This window comes from Cetorhinus maximus, chromosome 6 (assembly GCF_964194155.1).
Source record: "Cetorhinus maximus chromosome 6, sCetMax3.hap1.1, whole genome shotgun sequence".
Taxonomy (NCBI): domain Eukaryota; kingdom Metazoa; phylum Chordata; class Chondrichthyes; order Lamniformes; family Cetorhinidae; genus Cetorhinus; species Cetorhinus maximus.
This window is the reverse complement of record NC_135884.1, coordinates 61751748-61770800: the sequence shown is the minus strand read 5'-3', so window position 1 is coordinate 61770800 and position 19053 is coordinate 61751748. Positions and strand designations below refer to the sequence as shown.

The 19053-nt window shown below is 47.3% G+C and overlaps 1 non-coding gene across 1 annotated transcript; it reads left to right on the top strand.

The window, feature by feature from the left end:
- The first annotated feature begins 490 nt into the window (after positions 1–490).
- On the top strand, positions 491–627 carry LOC144682346 (U4 spliceosomal RNA). Its single transcript, XR_013576997.1, has one exon. It is a non-coding gene; the product is annotated as a U4 spliceosomal RNA (small nuclear RNA).
- Positions 628–19053: the final 18426 nt, after the last annotated feature.

The window sequence follows — 19053 nt, the reverse complement described above, 5'->3', positions numbered from 1 at the left end:
TTCCTGGTGGGGTCCACTTTCAGCCTATCAAGACCAGGGTGCCTCAACTCACTCAGAAAATCATCCTCAAGGTCAGATCCAGATGAGGATTCCCAGGGTGGAATTGTCCCAGATTTTCACTAAGTGCGATAGCGTTCAGGAAAAAGAATGTTTTACCCGCCACGCGCAATGGTGGCCTTTCACGCCACATTGTCCCCAATCCTGCCTCACTCATCATGCATTCCCGGGAAACACACCGCTTCGATGGCGGGCAGGCTCTCATTTTCCCAACACACCGTCACCTCACTGCTTCCTCACACCGGGTGGCATACTTAAAAGTGCAGCCGTGTGCACACCTCTCAGTGCTTCCAGCCCAGGGCTACTGCACAGACATGGCCCCGAAAGGCAAGAAGGCTGCAGCTCCTTGATTCAGTGACGTGTCCCTGAAACACCTTTTGGATGCCATGGAGGCCCGCCGTAATGTCCTCTATCCCCGCTCTGGTCGCAGGAGGTCCAGAAGCGACAGTATCGTAGCCGTTGAGGTTTATCCGAGGCGTGATTATTGCTTCTTGAAAACTTTCCCAATACCCCGCTACGATGGCTTGAAATGTAGCCGGCAATGGCAATTTCTGATAGTCTCAACGGAAAAAAAAATCTCATAACTCTGGCTTGGGAGACAATGGCAATGGTGATCAGTGCCAATGCTGCACAGAAGGAGTTGGCCATCCAATGCAGAAAGAGAATGAATGATCTTGTCCGTGCTGCCAGGGTAAGGCAACCATCTCATCACTCTAAGCTCATACACTCACAAGCCAATCACACATTCACTGGCATCTCACTCACTGCCAGCTCAAGGGACATCACCACCTATTCTCACACACACCCTCACATTTTCAATTGGCCTCATCTCCTCTGGAAACTGCCTCCTCAGCCATCAGAATCTTAAGGCCACTTGCACAGTTCAACATGTGTGCGCACACACACCCTTCCTCAGTACAGCCCTCACCCTGCAACCTCTTCTCTTGCCTGTGGCCACTTCTCCCCCTTCCCCAAGCAAAGCCCTAGCCCTGCAGCCATTGAAAAGCCACCCCTCCTTATGGCTGGTCTGATAGGTAGAGACCTGACTGTGAGCCCCCCTAAAAGTGATGTGTTGCTGCATGCAAGGCCTGGTGCCGATGACCGTGAATGCTGCCTGAAGCAAGGGAGGCAAACAAACCTCGAAGTTCCGAGTGAAGTGCAGCTCTCCAGGTGGCTTATGCACAGTTATGCAATCACGCCAACATGCTTGGATGATCCAGCGTGGGGGATGATTCCGATGAGCTGGGCTTATGATATGTAGATATTTTACAATGAAGTTCCCAACGTCAGATGGTGGGAAACGCAGCCCGCCATTGACAGGCAGAGCGGGCGATTGCAAACTGGTTTCACGATGATGGGAAACCGATCTTTGGCCTTCTGGCCACATTGTCCACTCACACTGCCAAACACGCCCACCGCCAACGGGCACAAAATGTTCTGCCCCCAGTGTAGGGAATCACCACTTCAGACTCTGCCTCCAGCCACATTTGTCTTACCAGGCATGACAAAAACTCCAAAAATGGCAGAGGCACAGTGCCACCAGGTTTTGTCGTTAACCGGGTGATACCCCGCCATGAGGGGAGGCCGCCAGTTTCATGAAGGCGGCTGCCCTGCGTCGGCCGGGCGGTGGTGAGGGAGGGATGGTCTGGTACTTATGAGGGAGAGGGGGCCATCAGACCTGAAGACTTCACCCCCCCAAAGATGGTGCTATGGGCATGAAAGGCAGCACCCGTGGCTCCAATGAAACCCCTAGAGAGGTTTCCCCTCCATTTTGAGGCACTTTCGCGATCTGAGAAGATTGGTAAGTCAGTACTGCCTACCTCTCCTGATGGGGCTGCAATGGCCCTCGAGCTGCCAGCCCTCTGATTGGACCAGCAGTATCAGGAGCCCGCACACTCTCCTTAATTAGACAGCAAGCCCGCAGGCAGCCAATTAGGAGGCCTCATTCAGTAAATTTGCAGAGCTGGTCTCGCTGCTGGCAAGCGTGGGCCTCAAAACCCACTTTTAGGTTCAATGTCAGGCTCTCAAAGTTCTTGGTAAAATTGTATCCTACATTTCTGAGATAAACTCCCATATTGTGAATTCATATGCTGGGAACATGAATAAGAAAGATCTACTCTTCATTTCTCCAGATTAATTTACTGTAAAGGCCTTTATAATTCAGTACTTCACTAAAAATCAAAATAAATCCATCAATTCCATCCTCTAAGTGAGAAGTAACAATGAACTTAGGCTTAGTTCCTCAGGTCCCTTGCATGATAATGAGCAGCAAAACTCTGCCACCAGTCAAGACAGAGCAAGACTCTATCCCCAGTCCATCGCAATTTCTTTCATGCTAGCCCAGGTGGTGTCCTGCTCATGAAGATTCTCCTTAAATGTACTTCATCAGGTCTTCTTTGGCCAGCCTCGTCTTTTTTTTTCCATGTATGGTGGTGTCCATACTACGGCCACTCTGGTGGGCCGAATGCCCAGGAGGCGAAATACGTGTCTTGCTCGTCTCAGTTGCCTCTCCCTCAGGATTTCCTGCAGGCGGATCAGTTCCCTATAGCACTTGCTGTCTCTCCATGTGATGCCCAGAATCTTACATAGGCAATGCTGGTAACGACGTCCAACTTGATGTGGCACCTTTGTTGTTCTCTTCCATGTCCCACTGGCATAGATCGCAATTGGTAGCAATATGGGCATGTAGCGTTGCAGCTTCATGGCCGTTTTGATGGTGTGCCACAATGGACAGGAGGGTAGATAGTGAATCATTAGCCTGGTTCACTTCCATCCTGACTTTTATTCCCAATGGCTTCAATAGGTTTAAAAAATTGGGAAAGCTGTAAAATGGCTGCTGATTGGCTACCGCGAGTCTTATGCTAGCTCACAAAGTCAAAATGTGCTGCAGTAGGTCAGGGAATCAGCATCACAACACATCACATCTCTTCCTGCAAACATGGGTTTGATGAAATCAGCCCGAAATGATAACTAAAAAAAAAAATGACAGATGTCTTATGATGATTACTCTGATAAAAGGATGTGCTGAGAAGAATTGCTGTTGAGGCACTGGTCTCTTTAACCACACGTTATTCAATGGAGGTCATTAAAATGATGATGATTATTTTTTCATTTTCCCTGGAGTTATTCAGTTCCATGTATCCTGGGCAATAAAAATATCACAAACAATGATGTGTAAATAATAGATAAAAAGGCAAAGTGATGTTATGCCATCTGCACACCCAGCCTACACGGACATGCACTTCACCAGTCGATAGGGTTTCTCCATTGTGTTACTTGACAAGTTATTGCACTAACAGAAATGAGCAACAGAAGCTCTCACAGCAACAAGCAAGGCTCTGCTGACATTTTAAATTAATGTACAGTGCAGTGAAGTGTTATTAGTTTTTAAAGAGGTTTTTAATCCCCTTCTCTCTTGCATATCTAGCAGCCAGAGGAATTTAACATGTAGTATTCGCTGCCTTTTCCTCAACACTAAATTTCTTTCTTTTGTGAATCGCAGAATTCTTTTTTATTTTACTGGGCTCCCTTCACATTAATTGTGTGAGTATAATTGTCAATAAAACCTGACCAAAATAATGTAATATGGCTTTTATTAAGAGCATTGGCAGTGACCAAGAGAGTTGAAATGTCACTGTAAGATCCCAGAGTGGTAGCATGAATTTGCACTGCTGCGGGATATGTAGCACCAAAAAATGTTTGCTTCTTACTGGAAGAGAGAAGCAATACTTAACAGTGTCTCACCAGGCACATGCTTCAGAGTGGTATTGCCAGTGACATGGGGAAAAATTACTGACAACATCCAATCACCCCCCCGCCACCCAGCACCTCCCACACCCCCTCCCCTCCCACCATCCAGCCTTTAAAAACTGTCATTTAACATAGGAAAAGCAGGAGGGCAATGAGACCCTTAGCAAACAGGTTTGTTAGATCTCGATTGGGACCCACCCCATCCACTACACCCCAATCCACTCCCTTCCCCTTCTTGAATATTACCTTGTGGGCAGCAGCCCTTGCCCAGTCTTCAACGTGGTAAACTTTGTCGAGTGCTTGTTTGTTGCCTTTCATTTTATCTGGTGAATTCAGCTGAGGGCACAGCCTCATGATCATGGGGGCAATTGGCTGCTAGAATGGACGGCCTACCACCAGGCTCCGCCTGTCATTTGCCAATAGCACAAATTTACCCCATTGTCTTTCGCAATACTGGTTCCCCCACAGTGTCAATGCCAGTGTTGGTGAATAGTCAACGCATGGGAACTGTGGTTCTGAGACAAACTCAAATGTTTTGTGCTTCCAGAAATGACCCCATCAGTTTGCGTAATATTCTGGCATCAGATCTCTCTTCACTTTCTCCCTGCAGCTCGCGAGCTTTGAAGCAGCAAATGCTGGGCAGTCAGGAGCACTGGGGGCTCAGACAAACTTTGGGTGATAATGTATAACAGATGATATTGGATCAGCCATCCGTTACCTATTTCTTCCAATTTTCACGTCCATTGCAGACAACAGAAATTAAAATCCAAGAGATGTTTACTGGCTCAGTGGTCCTATTCTCAAACATTTTACTTGATTTACCAAAGTCAAGACCTCCCCAGGGTCCATCAGCCATGTCTTAGTCCTTGTAGTACCCTAACCAGTTATGAACCACCTGATAGTCTGCCTGCAGTCCCATCCTCCTTTCCCCAAACACACACATACAAACAATTAAGGTAAAAAAAAGCATCAATCAAAACATTTACCTGATTTATTTCAGCTCCCTGAAGAACTGGGTAAAACGCTGATGTAGAACTATTTTACATCGCCTTAATGACAAATAGTGGTCGAAATCCACCCACCCGATATTGGCAGAAGGGAAAAGAAGTTCAAATTTGTCAAATCCCACAAGCTTTACTGGTACCATTCATTTCCAAGTTTTACTGGTTTTTCCTTCAATTGCGGAACATGGGTTGTGGCAGTTGTTAAGATGGAGCATTATGCTGTGGGAAAGTGTATTGCCCAATGGGAAGGGACATTGTCCTATGGGAAGGGGCATTGCCCCATGGGAAGGGACATTGCCCCATGGGAAGGGACATTGCCCTACGGGAAGGGACATTGTCCTACGGGAAGGGACATTGTCCTACGGGAAGGGACATTGCCCTACGGGAAGGGACATTGCCCATTGAGAAGGGACATTGTCTTACGGGAAGAGACATTGCCCTACGGGAAGAGACATTGCCCCATGGGAAGGGACATTGCCCATGGGAAGGGACATTGTCCTACGGGAAGGGACATTGCCCATTGAGAAGGGACATTGCCCTACCAGAAGGGACATTGCCCTACAGGAAGGGACATTGCCCATTGAGAAGGGACATTGCCCTACGGGAAGGGACATTGTCCCATGGGAAGGGACATTGTCCTACGGGAAGGGACATTGTCCTATGGGAAGGGACATTGCATTATGGGAAGGGGCAATGGCTCACTTGTAGATAAATAAAACATGCTCCTTTAAGACCAAAGGTACTCCTGGTCAGCACCGAGCACTGTGCTGAACCTAACACCATTACATTAGCAACAATACAGCAACATGAAGAATAATGCTTCTTCTTGTGGCTATTCAAACTGAAATTTAATCAGGAAGGGTTATTACAGAGATAAATCAATGGAGATTGTGCAAGATATATGTCTACAAGGAAGGAAAAACCAGCAGCGTAATCAACTGTTGCTAGCTTTGCCTGTGAATTTCAATCCTTTAAAAAGAGGACTCCCTCCAGCAGTCAGGTCAGTGGTGAGCTATCTGAGCTTGATAACATCTGATTGCTTTCTTTGCTTTGAAAGCACTCTGCTGTTTTCAATTTAATCTGCAGGTTTTTATGATCTGCAGTACTGTTGCAACCCAACCACTGAGATTGTGCATGCATAACTATTTATTACCTCTATCTCCAGACACTGCTCTCTCAACAGGATAAATGCCTGTTGTAATTGTTATCTGCACTCACATTCACACAAAAACAAGTGGAGATTTGCTCACTGAATTGTCTTTTTTAATCCTGCAGGTAACCTGCAGCCTTGTGTACTTCAATTTTTATGATCATGCCTAACAACCTAAACCAACAATATTGTGTGCAATATTCCCTTATATAAAAATACTCAGTTCTCTTTTTATGCCTTCCTATGCTGTGTGTTGTTTCTCAACTAAGGGGAGAGAGCACCACTCAGTTCTCACACCTTGGGTGGTACTTAATAGAGGTAATGAGAGTTTTGCCTGCTGGCTGGAGGCGAGAAGTCCGTGTCACATTTTTTCGAGAAGGCCCGCCGAATTAATTGCAACGCAGACGCTTAACTGAGCAGTGGCAGGCCTTCCTCGGGATGAAGGACCCCCGGGGGTGAAAGTCCCACCAACTAGAGCTGCCAGCAAATCAGAGGCCAGCAGCTCTTCATTGCCCAGCAGCACCATGGGAAGGCATGGCCTGCTGCCCGTACTACACCCAACTGAGACTCAACATCGCCAATAGACCCAAGCAGCTGCGTCACAGGGTGGGGGTTGTGGGGTGGAAGTAGCGGGGGAGGGGGTAAGGCACAGGCAGCTAGACCCAGGAGGTGGCTGTCAGTGGGCACCACCATCCTGATGTCGGGTCCCTTGATCAGGTGCTGAGTGCCGTTGAATCAGAGATCCCCCCACCACTGGAAGCCTGCAATCAACCCCGATAGGGTTTACTCTTTGGGCTTCCCACATGGCGAGCTCTCTGCTCGTTGCTGGGGTAATACCAATGGTGACAGGGTGAGGCCCTTAAGTGGGCATTAATTGCCTAATTAAGGGCCTCAATTGGCAGTGGGTGAGAAGCCCATCCTCAGGCCTTCCTGACTCAGACTTAATCAGGGCAGATGTGGGCAGGTGGTGGGAACAATTAAATGGCCCCTGGAGAGACCATTAAATTCTGCCCCTTCCCCCAGTAAATGTGAGAGTTAAATATGGTGCTGATTACATTGGTAATGTGCCAGAACAGAAGACAAAACTGTGTCCCATGGCCTAATTTCAGTGATGTGCCCATTAGCAAACCTAACTAGCCCATGGATGCTGTAAACATTGCCCATAATTTCTTCAAGAGTTCGGCTGATTCACTATTTGCTATTTACTATTTTCATTCACTGGTGAATTGGTATAAGTGACCTTATTTTTTAAGCCACAGATGTCATTAGGGATGGATAATGGAAAAGGTTTTTTCTGAGGTTTTACACCGAGCCAGAAGGAAAAGGTCCATGATTTTCTGTTAATGGTTCCCGACAGATGAGACTCACACATTCTCAAAATTGGATCTTTTATGCCAACCCTTTTGTTTCCTGTTGAGTGTAGGTACAGCATGGACACCCTCCCTAACATTTGCACCACACAAGTGCCAGGCAATGACCACCTCCAACAAGAGAGAATCTAACCATCTCCCCTTGACATTCAATGGCATTACCATCGCTCAATCCCTCACTATCAACATCCTGGGGGTTACCATTGACCAAAAACCGAACTTGACTAGCCATATAAATACTGTGGCTACAAGAACAGGTCAGCGGCTAGGAATCCTGCGCTGAGTAACCTACCTCCTCACTCCCTAAAACCTGTCCATCATCTACAAGGCGCATGTCAGGAGTGTGATGGAATACTCTCCACTTGCCTGGATGAGTGCAGCTCCAACAACACTCAAGAAGCTTGACACCATCTAGGACAAAGCCACCCGCTTGATTGGCACCCCGTCCACTACTTTAAATATTCACACCCTCCACCACCCATGCACAGTGGCAGCAGTGTGTACCATCTACAAGATGCATTGCAGGAAGGCTCCTTCGACAGCACCGACTGAACCCCTGACCTCTACCATCTAGAAGGACAAGGGCAGCAGAAAAATGGGAACACCACCACCTGGAAGTTCCCCTCCAAGCCACTCACCATCCTGACTTGGAAATATGTCGCCATTCCTTCACTGTCGCTGGGTCAAAATCCTGGAACTCTCTCCCAAGCAGCACTTTGGGTATACCTACACCACATGGACTGCAGCGGTTCAAGAAGGCAGCTCACCACCACCTTCTCAAGGGTTGGGCAATAAATGCTGACCTAGCCAGCACATCCCATTAACAAATAAATTTTAAAAAAGAATCACTTCACTGTTCCCAGTTCATGGAGCTATTAATTAGATAGAAGATGCTCATTGAAGCTGTGTAAGTCTTAGTGCACAAGACAACACCAGCTGATCTGACCAGAATTACTGATTCTGGTGCCCAGTTGGGCAATGGCATGGAGCATGGATCTGATTAACATCAACAGCAAGGGGTTTAATCCTGGTTCTAGCTTAGGTAGACATTGAGGCCTGCTGCATCCTACCCTTAGTAAAAAATCATGGCACTTGGCCTTGGGCCGGAATTTTCCATCCCTGTTGGTGTCAGGTGTAAGTGGTTGTGAGCAGACAATATGGCGGGAAGGCCAAAAATCGGGTTCATGTTGTCGTGAAACCAGTTTGCCATCGTCTGCTCTGCCTGACAATAGCGGGTGGCCTTTCTCGCCACTGGACATCAGGAACATCATTTTAATACACTTGCATCTAATTATAAGCCCTGCTTGCCGGAATCATACCCAACATCAAATTTACCGCCCACGTTGGCGGGTAAACATGCCAGTTCAGAACACATCTTGGCAAACGTGATGAGCAGGAGTCGGGACTTATTGTCAGGGCCTTGCTCACATCGCAGGCATCTAAGGAGCAGAAGGTGCTGGAGCCTGAAAGCTACCAGACCCTGGAAGAACACGTGCATACTGGGCAGACTCTCCTGGACATGGCACCACCACGGAGCAGCTCACGGAAGGTGGAAGGTTACCGTTGATGTCTGGGGTCTGCTTCGGGACATCAGTGTCTTGGCCATGGTCTGCGGCAGGTGATTGTTTAGGGGGTGGAGAGGAAGGTCTAGGTTTGACTTGGAGAGCAAGGTGTGCTGGGTGGTGGGGGGGTTGTGAGGTTTTGGTGGGGGGCGTTCAGGGGGAGGGAGGTGTGAGGCGGGGGGATGTCCAGGTGACTGTGCAAAGGACAGGTCTGTAGACTGCCTCCTAGGGAGTGAAATGAAGGAGGAGGTCGGGGAGGTCAATGGGAGTGGAATTCTTGGGAAAATAGGGAACGTGTATGTTCAGCTGGACATCCTGGAAAGAAAAGGGTTCTGGTTGGCAGGTGAGGAGATGGAAGGTGACGCCTGGGGGGGCAGGGGGAGGGGGGGTGGGTGTGGGGGTTGGTGAGCAGTGATGGGCGAAAGGACATGGGTGACTGGAGGAGGGAAAAGGACTGGGGAGCTGCATCATACTTAACAACTACCATACTTCTGAAATCAAAAGTGAATGGAGTCTCGTGCTGGACGGGTTCAGGGGCTGCTTGGGAGTGTGATCAGTGGGTGGGTGGAGTTGCAGGTCAGCTCAGATGGGCAACTGAAAGTGAACTCCAGCAGGCAGCATTGAAAATGCTCGGGACAGTGAGATGAGTGTGATGGAGGAAGGACCCGTGTGCGTGGGAGAGTGCTTGCATGAGGCTTCGACACACACTTCTTTCTCCAGAGTCACTCATGGTCCAGCTGCGTGCAGCTAGTTGGGGGGGTGGTGGGTGGGCGGGGGGGCGGGGAGCAGGGGGGTGATGCAGGGGGAAGATTCGCAAAGCCTGTAAATGAAGCTGAAAGACAGCATTACACGTTATTCTGTGAAAGTAAACATATTTGCAAGTTATAAAGAATCAAAATCATCCATACAACCACTTATGATCAGAAATTCTTAACTCTCCTAGGCTACCACTTCTTTTAGGTGCTGTCCTAACATCTGCAGTAGCTGTAGAGGCATCCTGTGCAATGGTTGGTCCTGTTTCTTCTGATGACTTTGGCGTGGGTCCTCTGGAGAGCTGAGAACTTTCGGGCCCCGGCTTGCTTTGCCTGTCTTCCTGTGGGCCGGCTGCTCCCTCTGAGGTGACAGAGGACGAGGTTGAGGGGGTCACAGGCAAAGGGGACTCGGAGGGAGCGGACTCTGAGATTTTTGAGTGGATGACCCTGGGTGTCCAGCTGCCACTCCTCCTCCCTTTTGGAGCTGAAGGCTCCAGCCTGACCCCTTGAGGGGAAGGAGCACCAGGAGGGACGTCAAGGTGCCCTGTTTCCCTCTCGCGTTGTGACTGCAGGAATTCACCCATGGCTATTGCAATGGAGTGCAAGTCTGTGCGCATCTCCATGTTCTGCTGGACCAGGGTCTCCATGACATCCACCATCCTCCCCATGGAGCCATCCATACACACACATGTGGGCCTCACTTCATCAGCAGGCGGACGCATTCCTCCGACTCGCGTGCCACTCTGTTTGGGGCTTCCAACAGCTCTAAAAGATGTTACCCCGCCTTCTGTTGACTTTCCACGGTGTGTTGGAGGCCTGTCATCCGACTCGGACCTCACAACTGCCTCTACCCAGCAGTCCTCTGGGTGTCGGGGAGCTTGGCTGAACCTGCCTCCTCCTGCTGTAGACACGTGTCCATGTGGTAACACCAAATGCGAATCCGAGCCTGCTCTAGGCCTATGTTTCACTGAGGTGTGCATGTCTCAGCGCTGGTGCAGGGTGTGGGTAAGCGCTGTGACAGGTCTTCCAGGCTGCTTATTTCCACATCTTCAATGGAGGTGGATGTGAGGACGTGGGTGGAGCTGAGGGACTGGCTGGCTGAGGGTGTTGATCCGTTGGCAGAGCTCCCTGTGAACCAAAGTAGAGATAATTAGTGCATGGCAGCAGCGTCAAAAGCAGGAGAGAGAGCACTCACAGTTGCATTGAGAGAGGGATGATGTGGTGTATGATCCTCACGTGGGTGTTCGCTGCTAACCTCACCATTGCCGCAGGCACGGTCCACGCCCTCACTAGTCAGCACAATGGCATGTTTATCAAAGTGAGCGAGGGGTCTAATGTGGACCACTCCACCCCCGGTCTGGGACCTCTTCCTGCTGATGTGAGCCAGCTTCTCCTGCATAAAAGCAGATGGAGAGAGTGTGAGCAGGACACATGACACTGTGTGGAATGTTTGTGTGGTGAGCGGAGGCATGGACAGGATGAGGACGTGAGCTCCAGAGGATATGAGCCTGATGGAGATGTGAGGGTGTGTGTGAGAGTTAGTGGTGTTGTCCCTTGAGGTGTGAGATCCCTTGTGGATGTGTGATGGGTTTGTGAGTGCGTGAGTTGAGAGTAATGAGAAGAGTAACTTGCCCTGGCAGAGCGGATGAAAGCATTCATACACTTTCTGCACTGGGTGGCTGTCCTCTTTTGTGAAACATCCTTTTCCCCGCCCAATACCTCCCTTTTTGCAAATCTGGAACGATTCCACCCACGGTTCAGTGAGTAATTGCAAAGAACCTGTCTTTCAACAGAGAGCTGAAGAAGAGATAACCTATATATTAGTGAGTCCTGGAAGTCCACCTTCTGTGGCCTTGAGCTTTGCAGCCAATAGTTTAATGCATTTTCTGTTGCTCTTCCTTCAAAATACCTGGCATTGAGATACTTGGTGCCCTTTTACAGAGCTCACTGAATATTCACCTCTGGGCAGTATGGCCTGCTACAGTGCTCAGGACTTCAGCTCTGCTGTATACAGCTGATTCTTAAGTGTCAGCTTTAAAAAGGGGGAGCCAATACAATGTGGGAGTGATGTATATCTTAGTAAATGCACACATTCATTGTTAATTGCTGCTTACTAAGCATTTAATAAGCAGAAAAAAAAGCATTAACACTAGATCTGTGTGTTAACAAGCCTTAACAATAGATTCCCTGGAGCAATTTTAGAACAGGCCAAAGTAGACACCTGTTGTGCTGTATTTCTTAACATGCAAATCATGAATTCATTGGCTGTAATAGAAAAATAAAATTAAACTCCCATATGGAGACTCAGAGAGACAAATAGCACACAGCATGTCAGGCTAGGCTATTACACTGCTGTCAGTGCTAGAGAGTGTGAGATGCTAAACATATGGTATGAATACTGAGTCCATTGGTAGGTCCAGGGTAATTTCTAGCTCCTGAGTTAGCTAGTTTCATGCCGCGCACAGGAGTGCTGAAAGTAACATTAGGATTACCTTCACTCCTGTAACATTGACCTAAAAAATCATCAAATGCAATGTCAAAAACACAAGTTTAATTTTTTTGAAATGACTTCCGAAGATTTGAAAATGTAGGCCAGAATTTTACGCCCCCATGGGGAAGGGGATGGCAGGCCAGGAGATGGGGGGGCGGCAGTGGTGGGAGGTTGTGTGTGGTGTGGGGCTGTAAGATTGGACACCATGGTGGAATCAAAGTGCTCACCGCCTCATCACCCCTTCCCACCCCTGCTACAATTTTACCAGCGGTGGGCAAGGTAGGCGATGGTGCTCACCTGTGGGCCTATTGAGGCCCTTAGAGTCTAATTATGGGCCTCCCCCTGCTGCTGCTGGGATTTTATCCACGGCGGGGCAGGTTGGCACCAAGTATCCAGTCTGTCAGGGGAACATTGGCCAACTGGCAGCCCAGTATGGGGGTGCCTCCTTTTCAGGCCTACGTGACAATCAGGGGCACGCTCCACAAGTTATTCCCCTCCCACCATATTTCCCCTGCTCCCTACCCTGTCCACCCTGGTCCTCAAATTCCTCGGCAGGGCATGAAAGCCTGGGCCCAGTGAGACCCCGGACTCACTTTTGTTCAGGGCTCCATCACAGCATGCCTCCTCGAGTATTGTTGCAGTCCCATCAGTGGTGACCACATCTGGTGGTGCTGCTGGGATAAGAGAGTTGCTGGCCATCCATTGGCTGGTAGCACTCAAAGACAGGAATTCCTCCCCGATGGGAGTGGAAGATCTGCCTTAAGCCAATTAAGGCCAGTGACCATGAAATGGCTGCGGGGTGATCCTGCCAAGTTGGGAGAGTGTGGGGGGTGGGGTAAGCTCACCCCTGACTTTTATGCCAAATGTTGGGCACCCCAACCTGAGTATAAAACTCAGCCCGCAAGGTGTTTTGTTATTTTTTCAAGGGGTGTGGTTATCGTGGGCTTGGCCAACATTTATTGCCCATCCCTAATTGCCCTTGAGAAGGTAGCGGAGAGCTGCCTTCTTGAACCACTGCAGTCCCTGTGATTTAGGTGCACCCACAGTGCTGTTAGGAAACGTGTCCCAGGATTTTGACCCAGTGACAGTGAAGGACTGAGGCTGTAATGAGGTCAGGAGCTGAGTGTCCCTGGCGGAACCCAAACTAAGCATTAGTTAGCAGCTGTATATGTGCTGCTTGATAACACTGTCAACAGTACCTTCCGTCATTTTGCTGATGATTGAGAATAGACTGATAGAGTGGTAATTGGCCAGGTTGGATTTGTACTGCTTTTTGTGGACTGGCCATATCTGGGCGATATTCCACATTCTTGGACAGATGCCACTGTTGTAGCTGTACTGGAACAGCTTGGCTGGTGATACAACTGGTTCTGGAGCACATGTCTTCAGTGCTACTGCCAGAATATTGTCAGGGCCCTTAGCCTTTGCGGTATCCAGTGCCTTCAGCCATTTCTTGATATTACGCAGTGTGAATTGAATTGGCTGAAGACTGATGTCTGATATTGGGGACCTTAGGAGGAGGCCGAGATGGACCATCAACTCAGCATTTCCAGCTGAAGAGTGTTGCAAATGCTTCAACCTTATCTTTTGTACTGATGTGCTGGGGTCTCTCATCATTGAGGATTGGGATGTTTGTGGAGCCGCCTCCTCCAGGAGTTGTTTAATTGTCCACCACCATTCATAACTGGACATGGCAGGACTGCAGAGCTTAGATCTGCTTCCACTGTTTGGAATACATATATGGCCTGTGTTGTAGCTTCACCAGCTTGACATCTCATTTTAGGTGTGCTTGCTGCTGCTCCTGGCATACCTTTCTGAACTCATTGAGCCCTGGCTTGACGGTACTGTTAGGGTGAGAACCTTGTCTTTTATACTGATGACATGCTGGGCCTCCTCATCATTGAGGATGGGGATATTTGTGGAGCTTTATCCTCCTGTTAGTTCTTTAATTGTCCACCACCATTCATGTCTGCGCGTGTCAGGACAGCAGAGTGTAGAATAAAGGGTTAACTGTAATAATAGTTACTAAGCATGTGCATAAGGAGCTATGTCACAGTGATGTCACTCACTGAGAGAGAGATATGTGCGATGCTTCTCAGAGAGTAGCTCCAGCTAAGTCTTGGTCTTATTTAATCTTTGTAAATAGTTTGCATGTAAATTAATGTTTTTGAACAAAAGGCCATTGCCTCCAGCAAGGTCTCTTCTAGAGTAAGAAGCCAATAAATCCTGAGATAAACCCACAATAACAGATGGCAGCAGCAGTGACAATAGCCACAGAGAAACAATAGAAAACAGTAGGAAAAACCTCAATTTAAACCCAGCAACCGTGCAGAGCAGTGGATGAAGGACTTTGAATGCAGCAACCATACAGGAGACAGCCAACTAACAACAGCAGCCCAGCGACTGGAAAAGACAAATAGCATAGAAAAAGCCGACCTTGAACCAGAGTGAGAAATGGCTACCATTTTGTCCCCACCAGAATCATTCCAAAATATAGAGAGCCCCAGATAGGCTGAGCAATGGAAAAATTGGCAAAGACATTTTTCCTAGCACCGCAATGCTCAGGCCTTGCGAGTAAAGAAAACAATGGTCAAGTTAGCACTATGTTATATGCTGTAGGGAACATAGCAGATGACATGCTGGCCAGATAGGCGGTGAAGGAAGGGACAGCCTCCTACAAGGAAATCATCAGAGCCCTTGACTCATACTTCAGCCTTTGTAAAAAATATTGTCATAGAGAGTGCCAAATTTAATCGGTGCAGTGAAAAATAGGGTGAAGGGATTGACTCATTCAGCAACGTATTTTACTGCCTAACTGAAAACTGTGAGTATGGAACACCAAAGGACAATCTGATCAGGGATAGAATAGTCGTTGGCATTTTAGATGAGAATCTCTTTGACTTCTTACAATCTAAGGAAGATTTAAATTTAAGCAAAGCTGTACAATTGGCCATACAGGCCGAAGAGTGAAGGCAGAAAAAAAGCTTTTGTCAGAGATGTGAGTGAATTTTCTCAAGAACAGCCTGATGAAGTCATTCAGTTTGGGATGTAGAACTGAACAACCAGAGAAACACCCTGAAAAGGTGCCAATCACCATTTTCCAGTGTCGCCGCAGTGGCTGTTTCCTCCATAGTCGGAAAGAATGCCCCACTGGAATTGTGCAGTACCATGTGTGTTGCAAGTTAGACCATTTTAAAGTGGCCTGTCATTCCAGGAAATCTGTACTTACCAGACAGAAGGAGAAGTCTGCTGAGGGACCCTCCAAGAAACTCAAGTTGATTCAGAATGCTGTGAATCAGTCATCATATAAAAAATTCCATCCTAACAGCCACTGGAAGACATCATAGATCCTTCATTTCTCTTCGAGGTAAGGCTAGCTGAAGCGGGAGACAGGTGCACCAAGGATGAATGTGACCAGCCATGAGATAACATTCTAGAACTTAATTTGCTCTTTTGGGAAAGAGTGGAATAGAATGATAACCTAGATGCCACTGTGTTATAGTCATTATCGCATTGCTGTTTTTGGGATTTGTTTACAAACTGGTTGTCATAATTCCTACATTACAACAATCACTACACTTAAAAAATACTTCATTGGTTGTAAAAGCATTTTGGGGCATCCTGAGGCCATGAAAGACGCTAGAGTGACGCAAGTCTTTCTTTTGCATTCACTCTGTATCTTGCTGACACCTTTACCTCCTCAGTTTATTCGCCTCCTTAACCCAATGTGTAAAGTAATTGCTACTGGACAGGTTTCTTACTTGAAACAGATAACTTAGTACAGAGCTCTTTTAGAAGCTACATGCTTGAACCAGGTCAATGACTAGAAAGCTCTGCCCCTAGGATTACCTGCGCTTATGGCTCATTCATCAGGACAATCACGTGACCTCTAAAGGCAGTAGGAAAGGTAAAATAGTAAAGTCCCACTGTTTGCAGGGGTTACATTTCCACAATATCTCACAAACAGCAAAATCACGAAGGGGAAACATGCTTTTGAATGGGATTGAATTAAATATGTTCCAACCATCTGAGAGCAGTACTGGACCCTCCAGCAAAACTGTGGTGCAGTACCTATATTGGACAGATGGGGGGTGGTGGGGGGGGGGCTCTGAGCAAGGTGCCATCGCTCTTGGTAATTGATTACCAAAGCATGCAATGTGTATGGATTCCTTGAATTCTTTCTAAAGGGTTAGTTAAGAATTATAGGGATGAGAAAACTAGGGGACAGGTTTATAAAACATGTAGGCATAGAGTTAGATTAGATGCTAGTGAAGATTTAAAATCAAATAGAGCCATTATTGTAGCTCTGGATGCTCCGTCATATCTGCCGTCTCCCTGGGAAAAGAAGGGAAAGAGAGAAGAAACCTCAGATAAGCAAGCATTGCTCACGCGATGGCAATGCTGTCTACAAAGTAAAAAGCACAGGTAAGTGAATTCACGAACAAGGAAGTCACAACTGACGGGACTTTACTTTCCCTTCAATTACTACATTTCCTTCCCCCCTTTTTGTTTACATTTCCTATTTACAAAGGATATTTTAGTCCACAACATCTACATATGTACACAGGTCATGTGATTAAAGATTAAGTCTCTGAGGTGGTTTTCTAATTTGGTTAGAGTGGCTTAACTCCACCAATTGAGATTATCCCATTGGATCGACATGATCAGGAACTGCAGCATCAGGGACATCCTTAGAAAGTGGCTGTTCAGGATTAGGTAATTCTGAAGTCATCAGGTAGGTCTATTCCAGGTCGATCTGTCACATCAGGGATTAAAGGCTCAGCATCTATTGCAGGTGGAATAGCTGGTTGTTGGAATGTCTCTCTACTCCATAGATGATCCACATATTTTTGAACAATCCGGTCTTCCAATTCCACTTGGAAAGACAATTGTATCAGGAACCCAACTATATCCATTTCCAAAATTCATCACAAAAACTGTATCTTCCACAGTAAATCTTCCAGCTTTGCTATGAATATCGTGATTCAATTTTTGACTATTCTGGTTCTTCTCTACCTTCCCCTCTAAGTTTGGAAACACCAGACTCCACCTTGGAAAAGATGCCATTTCATCAGTAATTCAGGCGGTGTTGAATCCATGGTTGCTGAGGAGTCATATGATAATTGAAAAGAAAATGTGAAAGTTGAGTTTCTAAAGTACCTTTTTTTTAACTTAGTTTTATTAAAAAATTCTCTGAAGTCCGGGTGGACTTATTACTACTGAATTCAGGACATACATTTTGAGATAAATAAAAATTGCAAAATTGTTATCACTATGTGATCAAGTTTCCCTCGTGGATTTGATCTGCCTGGCACACATCATCTGCCGCATCATAACATTCATAAATAAAGCATTTCATAACACTTTGTTCATTGCAGCAGTAGAAGTTTGTAGACCCTCTACAGCTGTACAGATCTTCACAGGAGCTGAATGAGCTTCATTCTTTCAAGCAAGTGCAGCCAGCACTCTAATCTTTCCCCAGGATACCAAGAAGAAGGGAAAGAAAAAAGAGAGGGAAAAGAAAATCTCTGTTCATCGCCTTTATACTGCTGACCAGAAACAGAAATCTCTGTCAGACGATTGACATCACCAATGTAAGAGACTGTGAGGGGGAGTTGTAGGAGAATTGTGTACAGTGGTATGGCAATAAAGACTTGGGGGGAGATGTAGAGAAAAGGGTTAACTCTAATGATAGCTACTGCACATGTGTGTAAGGAGCTATATCATAATGAGGTCACTCACTGAGGGGAGATGAGTGTGAAGCATCTCAGATAGTAGCTCCAGCTATATCTTTGTCTTATTTGACCTTTGTAAATGTAAATTAATGTTTTTGAACAAAAGGCCATTGCCTCCAGCAAGGTCTTTTCTGGAGTAAGAAGTCAATAAATCCTGATCTAAATCCACAATAACAATCTGATCCATTGGTTGTGGGGTTTCCTAGCTGAGTCTATCGCATACTGCTTCCACTCTTTGGCATGCAAGTAGTACTGTGTTGTAGCTCCGCAAGGTTGACGCCTTATATTTAGGTATGCCAGGTGCTGCTCCTGGCATGCTCTCCTGCACTCTTCATTGAGCCAGTGTTGATCCCCCGACTTGATGATAATGGCAGAGGGGGGGTTGGGGGTGGGGGGGGCTGGTGGTTTGCCGGGCCACAGGTTGTTATAGATTTGCCGGGTTACAGATTGTGGTTGAATACAATTTTGCTGTTGATGATAGCTCCATAGATGCCTAGTTTTAAGCTGTTAGACCTGTTCGAAATCTATCCTATTTAAAATGATGAAAGTGCCACACAACATGATGGAGGGCATCCGCAATTGAAGGCAGGACTTCATCTCCATGAGGACTTTGCGATGGTCACTGCTACCGATACTGTCATGCTCAGATGCATCTGAGACAGGCAGATTGGTGAGGACGAGGTCAAGCAGGTTTTTGCCTCTTGTTGGTTCCCTCACCACCTGCTGCAGACCCAATCTAGCAGCTATGTCCTTCAGGACTCAGCCAGCTCAGTCAGTAGTGGTGCTACCGACCCACTCTTGGTGATGGATATTGAGACCCCCCACCCAGAGTACATTCAGTGCCCTTGCCACCCTTGCATCTTCCAATTGCGTTCTACATGGAGGAGCACTGATTCATCAGCTGGGGGGAGGGGGGGTGGAGACATGGTGCTGGGGGACAGTAATTGGTAATCAGCAGGAAGTTTCCTTGCCCATGTTCGGCCTGATGCCATAAGACTTCGTGGGGTCCACAGTCGACATTGAGGACTCTCGGAGCACCTTCCTCCCGACTATATACAACTGTGCCGCCATCTCTGATGGGTCTGTCCTGACAATGCGCCAGGACATATCCAGGGATGGTGGTGTCTGGGACATTGCCTGTGCTATGATTCGGTGAATATAAATATGTCAGGCTGTTGCTTG